We start from the raw sequence: 12,522 nt of genomic DNA, 5'->3' as shown, positions 1-12,522 counted from the left end.
TGTCCTCACGTGAGTTAACGACGAACACAGTCGCTCCACAAACGATCATATCCTTGTTCATTATAATGATGAATTGGCAGTAGAGGCCCATGATTCGTCTTTTATTTTTATTATAGTTGTATACATGGCTGCAAATAATCTATAGAAACAGCGATTGATGAATAGCTCACCAGCAAAGGGCTAACATACTGAGGTGAACAGCAGCAGGTGAAGTGAAGAAGCAGCAGCAGGCACATTCTGTGGCAACTGTGTTGTTTAACAGTAGCTACAGTTTAAATAATGTAGGCTATAAATGCATCAGTGTCAGTGTGATATCTAACTGGGAATTGTATACAGTGGTTTTATTAGGAGATCCATGATTTTGTGACATTAAAGAGACATTGTTCATGTATGCGAGTACGTGATATGTCAATGCGTATTACTGCTTTGTTCCATGACAACGTTTACTCTGTGTCAGTAATGCTGGAAGATCATACAGTCACAGCAGGAGACTTACCTGGAACTACTAAAACATTTAACACCAGAGAGTGCATACAACTGTAGTAACAGACATTTAAGAATCTAATATGCAGAAGTTATTCTATAAAGCATGCTGTAGACTGTCGACTAAGGTGGCAATCGTATGACCACCGATTCTCCGAGATATTGGTGAGTAAACTGTTGGAGTCTGTTAGCCAAACTAAGTGCCCATCGGAAGAAGCCATCGCTCAGCTGAATGGTTCATTCTGCGGAGGAATAGAAGTAGAAATGTATGAGTCGTGTGTGCCAGGAGTAGTCACAGGAGTGTGATCGTATTTAAGTCTGTTCGTATACCCTGCAATACTGAACTGTTTATAAATAGTTTTGGAGCTACACGTATGTGCCAATGCGAGAGCGTAGTCATCTTGAAGACCGAGTATACGAAACATTCCCTTAACGTGAGTCTTGTAGTAGCCGACTGGTCCAGCAATGATGACGATGCTAGAAGTGAGAGGAGGAATAATAACTGATCATTACTTCGTGATACCATACATACATTGAATATAGAATCTTCAGATTGTGGGAAGACTAATTTTGTTCTAAGGCTGTTAATACATCCTGAGGCGGTCCGCTTCGAGCATGTATACGTTTTTTTTCAAAAACCCAGTTTCAGCCAAAACATCAGCTATTGAAGAAGATATTGCATGGCATTGAGCGAATAAAGTACCAGACATTCAGAGAAAGCAGCTCTATTCCGCCACCTGAAAATGTGAAGCCAAACAGCATATTTGCACTGGATGATGTCAGTGTGGAAAAGCAGTTTGTGGACCGGTAATATCTCTGCTCTGGCCACCAAACGTAAGTCGACATATTTTATTTGAGCCAGACACACCCAAGGATCCTGAAGTAGTTGATCCTCGATAATGCAAACCTTAATATAGCTTTCAATCAGGACAATCTGAATTTAAAGTAAATTTATCAAGCTCATGTAGGAGTCAACATGTTATTCAACAAATCAGTCAACATATTCGGGAGTACTGGAATAAGTCGCAGTATGGTTTCTTGGTTATTGATAAAATGCAGAAACTGAATGAGGGTTGATGCAGAGAAATCTTCGATGACATTCGGCATAAAAGGCAGTGTACCTGAACGTAAACCTGACATTATATTTTAGGCTATGGACAAATTCGCACATATGCATAGCATGAAGCGGAAGTCAAACATACATCTACACATCCACAGAAAAACTGAGACCATCAACATAACATCAACGGAATTGGATAGCGGTGTCAGGGCAGCAGATGCAATAGCTGAATCTCAGCTGAATGACAGACTCCAGCAAGATGAACAAGCAATCAACACACGGTTAACAGAATAGGATGGCATTATCAATACAGCACAGTCGAAGAGTTGCGTGACAGAATTCAGCCGTATGAGGAGTATGTAGGGGGAGAAACTAAAGCAGTCAACGGTAGTGTCAGTGCACGATTAACAGAACTGGGTGGAATTAAATTTTCACTCTGCAGTGGACTGTACGCTGATATGAAACTTCCAGGCAGATTAAAACTGCATGCCGGACAGACACTAGAATTCTGGACCTTTCCTTTCGCGGGAAAGTGCTCCACCAACTGAGCTACGCAAGCACGACTCACGACCCGTCCCCTCAATTTTATTTCCGCCACTACCTCGTCTCCTACCTTCCAAACTTCACAGCATTTCTCTTCCGAAACTTGCAGGACTGGCACTACTGGAAGAAAGGATATTGCGGAGACATGGTTTAGGTACAGCCTGGAGATGTTTCCAGAATGAAATTTTCACTCTGAAGCGGAGTGTCCGTTGATATGAAACTTCCTGACAGGGTATAACTGTATGCCAGACCGAGACTCGAACAGGAGGTTTCATATCAGCACTCACTCCGCTGCATCATTCTGGAAACATCCCCCACGCTGTGGCAAAGCCATGTCTCCGCAATATCCTTTCTTCCAGGAGTGTTAGTTCTGCAAATTTCGCAGGAGAGCATCTGTGAAGTTTGGAAGGTAGGAGACGAGGTACTGGCTGAATTAAAGCTGTGAGGACGCGTCGTGAGTTGTGCTTTTGGGTATCTCAGTCGGTAGAGCACTTGCCCACGAAAGGCAAAGATCCCGTGTTCGAGTCTCTGTGCGGCACACAGTTTTAATGTGCCAGGAATTTTCAAATTTGCAACTTTACTGGAACAATGGCAATGTTAGTCTGCTGCAGCGTATGTACTCGATGGTTCGTTCTTCTTACTATTAACGCAATACATTTGGATGTATTCGCAGGTCACTGAAGTTCAAAGCATTAGCACCGGCTGTCATGACCGACTGCTCTATGCAAAACTAAAGCATTAAGATGAGCCCTCTGTATTGATTTCAATCGCCAGACTGTTTCCCTTCAAACACATTTGTGTATGCGTTATTTTTGGATGATCATGTTATTAATTCTCGCTTCTCATGGAACTGTGGAACAAAATAAATGTTGCGGTGCTGCTTCTGACCAGAGACGCCCCATAGTGGCAATTAAAACTGTGACCATGGACATGCAGATATTTTACGATGATCGTGGACAGTTTTTGTTTAAATATCTTTTATTCCTTGTATTCGAAAACACTGGATGAGTATTGACAACGTTCTTAACAATCTTCGCTTGATCGACCCCATTTAGAAAAGGTAAAGAGAGCCTAGACTCACCATACAGCTGCCTAATTAGCCCACAATTACCTCAGAAAGTGGTAGATGAAACGTACTCCAGTAAGAAGAAATGGTGACCTCACTCTGAATCTACAATCATAACGACAACATTGCTTACGTCGAATTCGATTAAAAAGGTTTGTAATTACTATTAAAAACAGTCTTGATCACGATTTATTTAACAAGGTGACCGGTTTCGACCACTACTGTGGTCATCTTCAGACCTACAAGTTGTATACAAAGCTCTAATTAGAGGGCTACATACATTAACGAAAATACATAAAGTTATAAAGCTATAAAGCTATAAAACGTTGAATTACCATTGAGTAGGAACCTCTTTCTGTTGGAGAATCACTACTGGAGAAACCAGTGCACGTTTTACTATATATAATGGAGGCTCCACCCACTTCTGACTGCATGATGTCATTACTAACCAATGAGTTATAAGTCGAATTACAATTTAAAATTTCTTAGTTAAAAGAACATTGTCAAGAATTAGAAATAAATACACACTAAAACTTAGCTTATTAAACAGCTATTGTCAATTAAGAAGCGTTAAAAATATTTAAATATGTAGGAAAATGAACTTCGGGGTTGGCAGTACATGGGTTGCCCTCTCAAGGCCTGTCAGTGAACCATTTGGAACCACTGGTTGCTATGGTGAAGTTGGACGCCATTGCAAAGATGAAGCAGCAGGCTTTTTTCACTGAAGTTGTTGTAAAGTCGATAGTCGAACTAGTGGTTGCCATGGTGAGGACAAACGCCAGTACGAAGATGTGGCAGCAGGCTTCTTTCCAATGAAGTTGTTGCGAAGTGGAATGGCAAAGACTGTGGCGTCAGACGATGTATTATTGAGCAGCAACTTGTCTTTATTGAAACGATTTTTAAAGAGTATGCTACAATAATCTGTAGCTGACATGTATACTACATGCTGCAACAAATACGATACGAAGTAGTAGTCTGTATATATGAAATATTATCTATGAAGTTGATATGTAGATTACATGTGGCAATTTTTTAAGGCATTGCTATTCCTCAAGTTATATGCCAGTCATATAAGCAAATAAAAATGAAAGAATTTAAAATTATAAAATTATGAGCCAGTGTCAAAAATAAAACGATGTGAATTAGCAATATGCACAAGGGTGACAATAGCATTTAAAACTAATAACCCCCTACAGATGAAACTGAAACACACAATTGGAGACTCAAATAGATACCAAAAGTCAGGCGTTTATAAAATAATATGTAATGACTGTGAGAAACAGTATATTGGCCAAACTGGCTGTAACTTTTTAACATGTTTCAAAGAACATACTACTGGTACTGCACATATCAAATCAATATTTGGTCAACATCTTGATGGATACAATCATTCTGAGGGTTGCATTTCTAGCAATTTGAAAATATTACATACTGTGCCAAAAGGACCACTGCTAAATACCTTAGAAGAAATTGAAATTTTTTCACTTCACAAAAGTAATCCATTATCTGTTTTAAACGAACAACTTCAGTTCAAAGACAAACATTTCTTTGAGCTTTTCGATGATCTGCTTTAGAATGTTTACTCTTCTGTCCTTTGTTTTAAAAGGTTTAAAATTTTTTTTAATTATTAAGACTTTTAGCAAATATTTTATCTTTACATTGTAATTGTATTTTACCAAACATTATTTTAAGATTGACTATCTGTTTTAGAATTTTGCTTTTATGCTTTTAGACTGCATATTGCTAATTCACATCGTTTTATTTTTGACACTGGCTCATAATTTTATAATTTTAAATTCTTTCATTTTTATTTGCTTATATGACTGGCATATAACTTGAGGAATAGCAATGCCTTAAAAAATTGCCACATGTAATCTACATATCAACTTCATAGATAATATTTCATATATACAGACTACTACTTCGTATCGTATTTGTTGCAGCATGTAGTATACATGTCAGCTACAGATTATTGTAGCTTACTCTTTAAAAATCGTTTCAATAAAGGCAAGTTGCTGCTCAATAATACATCGTCTGACGCCACAGTCTTTGCCATTCCACTTCGCAACAACTTCGTTGGAAAGAAGCCTGCTGCCACATCTTTGTACTGGCGTTTGTCCTCACCATGGCAACCACTAGTTCGACTATCGACTTTACAACAACTTCAGTGAAAAAAGCTTGCTGCTTCATCTTTGCAACGGCGTCCAACTTCACCATAGCAACCAGTGGTTCCAAATGGTTCACTGACAGGCCTTGAGAGGGCAACCCATGTACTGCCAAACCAAAGTTCATTTTCCTACATATTTAAATATTTTTAACGCTTCTTAATTGACAATAGCTGTTTAATAAGCTAAGTTTTATGTGTATTTATTTCTAATTCTTGACAATGTTCTTTTAACTAAGAAATTTTAAATTGTAATTCGACTTATAACTCATTGGTTAGTAATGACATCATGCAGTCAGAAGTGGGTGGAGCCTCCATTATATATAGTAAGATGTGCACTGGTTTCTCCAGTAGTGATTCTCCAACAGAAAGAGGTTCCTACTCAATGGTAATTCAACGTTTTATAGCTTTATAGCTTTATAACTTTATGTATTTTCTTTAATGTATGTAGCCCTCTAATTAGAGCTTTGTATACAACTTGCAGGTCTGAAGATGACCACAGTAGTGGTCGAAACCGGTCACTTTGTTAAATAAATCGTGATCAAGACTGTTTTTAATAGTAATTATTTATAAGACATTGATCACTGCTGTTCCCATAATGCAAGCAAAAGTAAAAAGTTTTGTGTCTCCATGACATATTGAAAAGTGCATCAGTAAGAAACCTTGAAGATTATAGCTCCCCAGAAATTAGCGGACTCAAGAAAAAGTGTGCTTCAGGAAACATACAAATACTTCTAAGATGGATTATCGGTAAATGATGTCCTTTTTGAAAAGTTCTTTTTTACCGCCTCCTCCTCTTACAGGGTTCAAGTAGGTATTCATTATACGTTGCCTGTGCGATTTAATGAGTACCCGGTTTATAAATCTAGAAGCTTCCTCAATATGTTTTGGAAGTGATACCTGTCCACAGCCACCAGTATCCGAGGGCTTCTCTGTACAGGATAAGTGGCTGATCATTTACATGGTCCACTCACATTATGTGACCACAGGTCTACGTTCGACATCAGTGTGCAATAATCACTCAGTGATAGCAGGTAGCAGCACTAGCAATGGAAGGTATGTAAAGCATGTTGAGGGGATGTAGGAAACAGTGCAGTCACTGTCGTAATGCAGAAATGTGCGCAATTTATCTGGTGTGTATAAATGCATGGTCGTTGGATTTTGGGCCAAGAGTGGAAACATTTCCAAAATAGTTAAGTTTGTAAATGGTCTGCGTATTGGCATGGTTAAAAGTATACTGTCCATGGCAAAATGGCTCCATCCTAAATCAACACCGAGGCAACTGTGGTACGCCACAGGCCACAGATGACATGCGTGAAGGACAGCTGTGGAGATGTGTACAAAACCAAAGATATTACTATGTATCCAATGAGTGGCGACAAGTGGCCTTTTGAAACGCATTACAGTCACTTGGCCATCGGTATGTACGGTGTAAACTTCTGGAAGCGAACTTCTTGCAATGATCTTTTGATGGATCCAGGCTGGAGGGCATACCCTGAGTGATCTCATCTTTCTGAAAGGCAAAATGGATCAACACAAGTAAGCATCCGTCCTTGGGGACAATTTTCACCTCTACATGCAGTTTGTTTTTTCCTTGACATAATCACATCTACCAGCAGGACGATGCAACATGTCACACGCCTCACAGGGTACGTGTGTGGTTTACGGGAGCACCACGATGAGTTTACCAAACTCCCCTGACCCCAAACACCTCGGATTAAAACCCAATCGATTGTTTCTCAGACCACCTGTACTGGGCTGTTCGTTCCATGATCCTCAGCCGAGAAATCTACCACAGTTGACCAGAACACTGGAGTCGGCATGGCACGATATCGCTGCTGGTATTTTCCAGAACTTCATTGGCTCTCTTTCTGCACATTCCGCAGCGGTCTGCACTACAAAAGGTCTTTACTCAGGCTTTTGACAGTGTAATATATGAACTGAGGTAAGCATCTCTTCAGGAAAATGTTCAGTCTTCGTCATCATTGCATCATCCTTGTCATAACTCCATTTGAATACTGCATGTCAGAGCCAGAGATTGGCCTGAGCTGCCTCAACTGGCTGGGCCCAGATTAGCAGCAGCTGCGCACGTCTGCACTTGCCGCCAGCAATATTGCAACAGTGTGCGCAGGACTCTTGTGATAGCAGCTGGTGGCTGCTTGCTGTTGTTGACACATGAGTGAGTGTGCAACGATTCTGCCATTGATAAAGAAGTCCTGCACACTATTGGAAGAATATTCACCGGATGTATGGCAGCCCACGCATGTCCTTGCACGCTGTATAGTACACACATACGCTAAAATATAACAGCGTGATAGCTGCAGAGCAGATGCAGAAATACTTTTATTTTTATCACAGGATGCTACGACGCGATAAGGGTGAGTACTGACTCGCTCGCACTCCTGAACGCTGTAATGACCCTGCCTGTATGGCGTTAAGTGTTTTCGTTTCCTGTTGGCTGAATGTGAGGCACTCGCCTATAAAAAGTTCCTGCGCCGATGGTCATTCTTGTTTGACTGCTGACGAAATCACTTCCTTCCGTTAGTGAGTAGACTGGCCAAAGTGAGTACTTAGTGCTTCTCAGTAGCTACCCCAGCATTCATTCCCTATTGAGTAGACTGACAAAAGGGACTCTTCTGCGGTTCTCAGTAGTAACCATTCCTTTCGTGCCCTACTGAGTAGATTGGCTGGAGAAAATCTCTAGTGGTTCTCAATACAAACCATCCCAGCTTTACTGGAGCTTGTCAGCGTTCTGTGTGTGCTATGAAGCATCGCATTGTAGCTGCTGACTTCGATATACCACCAATAAGAGGTCCAGAATGATTCTACAGGTATGTGGAGATCACTTCATATTGTTTTGGTTTTTCTATGTGTTAATATTTTTTAGCTGCAATCTGATGACTAATTTCTTCTTCTTCTTCTTCTTCTTCTTCCTGTGTTGCAGATGAGAGCATACTGTCACCCCTTTCGAGCGACAGTGTTCTCGAGGATCTTGTGAGGTAGCTTGACGCTCCAGAGGATGGTGGTTGGATAAATTCAAACTCATGTGAATGTAAGTACTCGTTTCTCTCTCTCTCACTCCCTCTCCATGTGTGCGAATAATAACGCTGTTATCAAACGTTAAGCTTTTTGTTTCTGTCGTCGAATTCTTCAGTGAGGTAGCTGCCATGGGTGTGGTAGGGAAACCACACTCAAGGATGCCGAAGGGGTTGCCTAGCCCTCAGACGCTAGATCTGTCGAGAGGCTGATTTGGTGCCGAAGTTTCTGATAGGTGCATTTGTAACGTGCTCAATAGCGTTGCGCGGGTGGCACCGCTGGTCTTGCAGAACAAAGAGGTCTTATAGCGACTCTTCGCCGTTTTATTCACACACATGTTAATGTTGCACTCCCACGTGATCACGCCACAGGATGGCGGCAAAGAAGAGGGTTGAAGAAGCGTAAGTACCCTTTGCTGCTTCGGATCACGTTCAAAGTTCATCGAGTGGTTTCCAACGGTCCCTAGTGATGCTACCCTGTGCCCCAGAGCAAAGATTGCGATCGTACTACATCCCAAAGGGGTCTGATCACTTTCAAAGAGGTTGCAACTCCACGTTGTCCTTAGAGTAGGCTTTAAACGCCCAAGGGGTGGCAGCAGAGTCGAAAGTTGTTAAGAACGTCGTCCTCTTGCTAATCGCACTCCAAACTGTCGTTTTCAGAAGCGAAATATGTGGGAATTGACCCCAAGGGAAGGCGTTGTGTCATTGACGCCTTTTATGCCACACAATGAGGTCTTTTTGTATCGATTCTGAGCGCCGGTGTATCCGAAAAAGTTTTCCTCGGCCACCCAGAAGAACGCTGGATGTCACGGTTCTGACTTCCATTGGAAAGACGTCAACAAAGGAGCGAAATCTGAGTAAAGGGGGTTGTGATAACCTTCTCATCGTGTAATACGTCCACAGTGGTATCGGGCTGAATTGCAGTGAAATTTGGTGCCAATATGACATAATTATCCCACCTTACAGCTCACTTGAACTTCTGAGCTGTGGCGTTTCTTTCGCGTGTGTCGACACCTTGTTGTTCGAAGCATCGCCGAGGTCAAGGGAGACGTCGCAGGGCGCCACGCTTTTGCATGATTACAGAGGAAGCTTGTTGATATTTTTGACCGAAATTTCAAACTTATGCTTCTCAATGAGAGGCAGTTATGGGGTTTCGAAAAACTGTTCTTTTAAGTCTGTTTTGCAGTGTATTTTGCTGCCATAAGCAACGTTCAGTTACATATGACTACTTTCTATATTCATATTTTAGTAGTTTTTGACGGTGTCTGGTAAGATGAGGAAAAATATCGTGAACTGAAGATATTACGCTACGGGAAGCCTTCAGAGCTGACTTATCCGCCCGCCATTTTCAATTTCTAGGAGAGTACAGTCAAAATAGCTTTCAGCTTTCACGACTGATGTCTCTGGTGCTACTAGTCACTACATGTCTGACTTTCTGATACTGAAACAGAATGTCCGTCGGTGTGGCGTAGCAGGGTGTGGGTTCTGCTTGCGAATATTTTGTTTCGTTTCTCAGCGCGTGAGGCTGTGCGTGAGATGTACAGAGCATAGTTTCTAACCGTACTTTCTCTAACGAATTACACTAAGGATATAAATATTGTGAGGGATGGCAGTACTCACCGAAACAAGTGAAACAAGTCCAATAAACATAGTTTTGGTAGCACACGCGCGATCTGAACCGCCTTTCATAGGAAGGGCTGAACGTGACATCTGTTAATAACAATGCATCCTACTGCCATTCGGCGTAAAGGCGCATGTCCACTAGCAAGTAACTTACGCAAGTACTTGCTGAGATGTTAACATTAGTACGAAAACTTGCGCAAGTTGACTTCTGCAAGTCGCTTCGGCAAGTTAATTTCACGAACTTGCTGCGAGTACTTGCTGACTGTATCCACTACAGTTCGCGTTGTGAGACAGGCAAGCTGTGTCGTGTGCACAAACCAGAGCAGCCGCCAGTGTTGTATCGTTATTGTTAAAGAAAAGCGTGACGAAAAACGAAAAGTTAAGAAAAAGAGAAGAGTTTGGGTAAAGAAATGGATACAGAGGCGTTCATGCTTAAGTTTCCAAGAAAAACTACTGAACGAACTGAAATCAGAGGACTTTGCTCAGATTACAAACTTTCTGAGAATGTCTTTTGAAAGTTTTGAACACCTCTTGTCAATTGTAGAATCAAATATTCGGAAACAGGATACAAATATGCGGCAATCTATATCACCAAGAGATCGTCTTTTAATTACTCTTCGATTTTTAGCCAAAGGTAAGAGAATAAAACACGTAAACGTCAAATAAATATTTATTGTCAATAGTCGTACATTTATATTTATTTCACTGAATTACTCGTTTTTTAATTTTTAGGCGATAGTTTTCACTCTTTGATGTACCTTTTCCCAGTACCCGTTTGCACAATCCTCGAGTTGTTACGGACTGCTGTGTGGCTCGGTATGAATGTTTGAAAAGAGAATATTTGAAGGTTAGTATTTTGATATTTCATAACTCACACAAATAATTCGCTTAAGCAGAAAATTTACGAAACAGATACCTTGTGGATGATGAACTTGGGCAGTATCAGAAATTATAATTACTTTCTCTGATGGTGTGCGGATGAAACTGCTTTCACCTGTCATCCAAGAATTAGTCATAGTTTTATCATCCTCAGATACTTCGAATATTGCCTTTTGTATTATCCTCCTTAATTTTTTTTCGACTTGACATTTGTGTTAATAACCTTAATTCCAATGCCACATAGTCTCCAAACACCTGATGTTCACCAACAGGTTTGTACATCGCTTCTGTTGCCTTGTTTAGAATAGTGTCTGAATTTTCCTCGGTATTTTTTTTCTTTTCAAAATTCTTCTTTCCTGTGCTTTTTCCTGGACTGTATCTGTCTCACACTCATTATCTTCCCTGGCGTTTTCTGATCCCTAAAATAAACATTGTAATGTAATATTTATCTTCAAAGGGATCAATTTCAGATATAATTTGGTTTTCTATAATTTTAGATACCTTCAACAGAAGAAGAACGGTTACAAATCGCTGCTGGTTTTGAGAATTGATGGGATTTTCCAAACTGTATTGGCGCTATGGATGGAAAACATATAGTCATACAGGCTCCCAAGAAAGAAGGCAGTGTGTACTTTAATTATAAAGGGAACCACAGTATTGTGCTATTGGCACTGATTGGACCTGACTACAGAGTTATATACTTCGATGTGGGCTGTAATGGTAGAATATCTGATGGATTTTTTGATAATTGTTGACTGTCAGAATGTCTTGAGTCTAATTCCTTGAATGTACCAGTTACTCGAAATCTACCTCGTAGAACTGTACAGATACCTTACGTCATCGTTGCTGATGATGCATTTGCTCTAAAAAATTATATTATGTAGACCTACCCTTTTAGAGGCCAACCAGTGCAAAATCGTGTGTTTAACTATATGCTCTCTAGAGCAAGAAATGTGCTGAAAACTATTTTTGGGCTCATATGCACACGTTTTCGAACATTACGAACGCAAATTCTTCTAAACCCAGAGGAATCGAGACAAATTGCCAAAGCGATTTGTGCTCTTCAAAACTTTTTACTCACAGAAGAGAGTAGAAAGTCCGTTTACGCCCCACCTGGCACTTTTTATTCTCAAGATTTACAGACGCAAGGAGAATGGCGCAAAGATATATGGACAGAAACGAATATACTGCTGGAACCAATAAACATACATAATTGGCCACAGATGGCCAAGGAAGCCAGAAATAAATTCACAAACTACTTTGTTTCAGCAGAAGGGGAAGCAGTCTAGCAATACAGGCGCCTTTAAATTTTAATTGATTTCTGATGAGAGTGTAAACATAAATACATCTGTAATAAAAGTAATAAATACTATATGCAGAATATTAAATTTGTTTCACTTACCATATTATCTTCGGTTTCTTTTGGCGTGTAGGAACGAAACATAAATTTGGATCTTTGTCCACTTTTTCTTACCTTCGATTTATTTAGTTCTTGATTATACTGCGTACGCAAATTGTGGGTTCTTCCCGTATTTCTGGCTCTGTAGTGTCGAATTCTAATGCAATAATTTCCAATGCGTCTTGTTTTTTTAAGCAATTTTCAGTCCATGTGTTGTTGTGTCCCACAACACGGGAAAACACTCCACTCGCTGAATAAGCCATTGTGTTT

The 12,522-nt window shown here is 40.4% G+C and overlaps 1 long non-coding RNA gene across 1 annotated transcript; it reads left to right on the top strand.

Annotated features, from left to right (window-relative positions):
- Positions 1-7,847: 7,847 nt before the first annotated feature.
- LOC126176799 (uncharacterized) lies at positions 7,848-12,124 on the top strand. The gene is made up of 3 exons (XR_007535661.1): positions 7,848-8,147; positions 8,261-8,368; positions 11,351-12,124. It is a non-coding gene; the product is annotated as an uncharacterized LOC126176799 (long non-coding RNA).
- Positions 12,125-12,522: the final 398 nt, after the last annotated feature.

The sequence above is a fragment of the Schistocerca cancellata genome, chromosome 3, assembly GCF_023864275.1.
Source record: "Schistocerca cancellata isolate TAMUIC-IGC-003103 chromosome 3, iqSchCanc2.1, whole genome shotgun sequence".
In the NCBI taxonomy this organism is placed as follows: domain Eukaryota; kingdom Metazoa; phylum Arthropoda; class Insecta; order Orthoptera; family Acrididae; genus Schistocerca; species Schistocerca cancellata.
Note: the sequence above shows the minus strand (reverse complement) of the source record. Positions and strands in the feature narration are given on the sequence as shown.